The sequence below is a fragment of the Seriola lalandi genome, unplaced genomic scaffold (assembly GCF_002814215.2).
Source record: "Seriola lalandi dorsalis isolate HSWRI2012SDOR001 ecotype SW California unplaced genomic scaffold, Sedor1 jcf7180002054656, whole genome shotgun sequence".
Taxonomy (NCBI): domain Eukaryota; kingdom Metazoa; phylum Chordata; class Actinopteri; order Carangiformes; family Carangidae; genus Seriola; species Seriola lalandi.
Genome location: NW_019525209.1, coordinates 242,105 through 243,694, shown reverse-complemented (window position 1 = coordinate 243,694; position 1,590 = coordinate 242,105). Strand labels below are relative to the sequence as shown.

The 1,590-nt window shown below is 42.2% G+C and overlaps 1 protein-coding gene and 1 long non-coding RNA gene across 2 annotated transcripts in view; both read right to left on the bottom strand.

Annotated features, from left to right (window-relative positions):
- Positions 1-1,590, bottom strand: part of LOC111665624 (uncharacterized) — an 8,947-nt gene that overhangs the window by 3,528 nt on the left and 3,829 nt on the right. The gene's annotated exons all lie outside the window — the stretch shown is intronic.
- On the bottom strand, positions 27-1,280 carry LOC111665654 (uncharacterized). Its single transcript, XR_002761517.2, has 3 exons — positions 940-1,280; positions 596-832; positions 27-431 (listed from the first exon to the last, which is right to left on the bottom strand). It is a non-coding gene; the product is annotated as an uncharacterized LOC111665654 (long non-coding RNA).

Genomic DNA, 1,590 nt, shown 5'->3' with positions numbered 1-1,590 from the left:
CAAATAACAAAATGAACATCATTAAGAAAGAATAATCTCATGATGAATACATTTCAGCGACATAATGAGCTTGTGTTGATCTGTACCTGTGACAGTCAGAGTTGTACCACGTAAGCTGCTCTCCCATTCAAACCCTTGTGTTTTGAATTTGAAGCGATACTCAGCTGAATCTCTCTCTGTCAGGTCAGTGATTCTCAGAGTGGAGCGTCCTCTCTCTGCTTCAAGGACCTGAACACGACCTGAGTACTGGGAGTCTTTACGAAGGTCCACAAGTCGTGTGTAATACCCCTGCTGATCATTACTGAACCAGAATTTAGATTTGATAGATTCATAATTGTTGTAAGTGCAAGAAATGTCGACTGAAGAGCCTTTAAAGGCACAGATGCTTCTGTCAGTGTAAGTCACTCTGTTGCATGAAGAACCATGGACACCTGGAAAATGAAATATTTTTGATCATCACTATTCAGTTTCATTCACAGTTGGTTGTATTGCTGTGGACACAGTGACCCGTGTAGAAGAAACATGAAATCATGGTGTATAAGATACAAATTCAAACGAGTGCTAATGTTACTGGAAGACTGTGGATTAAACTCACACACTGAAGGAGAGGGGAAATCCTCGTGTCCTTTTACAGCACAGGCATAACTGTTTTTATCATAAAAGTAGGTTTTAAAAGAACGTGCATCTTTCCACATATTCTTTCCATTCTCATACCAGATGTAGGACGGATGATCAGGTAGAGGACAACTGCTGTGACACGTGAGACGTGACCATGTACAGGCATAAGTTTTGCATCTTTCTGATTCGCTCATCTTTACCTGTAAACCTGGATCTATAAAGAAACAGACATCATTTTAGACAGAACTGTCAACAGATAAATGATAACAGATTTACAAAGATTCAGGGTTTAACTAATGTAGTTTCCAACAGATATGTTACCTGTGACTGACAAAGTGACTCCAGGTTCACCTGTATATTTCCCTCCTGGTTGGTTTGTAATGAACCTGAACTTGTAATCAGCTGAGTCGCTCTCTCTCAGGTCTGTGATTCTCAGAGTGCAGTCGTTCTCACCACAGTGATACTGAACACGACCTGAATACTCTGAGTCTGCTCTCAGATCCACAGGTTCATTATCACTGAATCTAGTGAACCAGAAGGTTTTCACAAATGTAGTATCAGCATCATTTATGGTGGATGGGGATCTGTAGCTGCAGTGTATTTCCACTGTTGATCCTTTAGAGGCACAGATGTGAGTATGAGGGTAAAACACTCCCCGGTCCCTCTGACCCTGTACCACTGAAACACAGAGCACAGCAGAGACCTACAGATCTATAACAACATCAGACAACAGGCTCGAATATATGAGGGGGGGGGGTGTTTCTGAAAACGGACGAAGTAGCATCTGACAATCCGCCTTATATGGGCCAGTTTCGGGCCGTGGAACCGAGCGTATACTGGGCCAGAAGACAACAATATGTGTTTTTAAGATAACTTCTTAGGCATTTTTGCTTCTGTTGAACAGTTAACAGTAAAGAGACAGAAAGGAAACACGAGTGGGTGGGGGGTGGGCACACGCAACAAAGTTAGCAT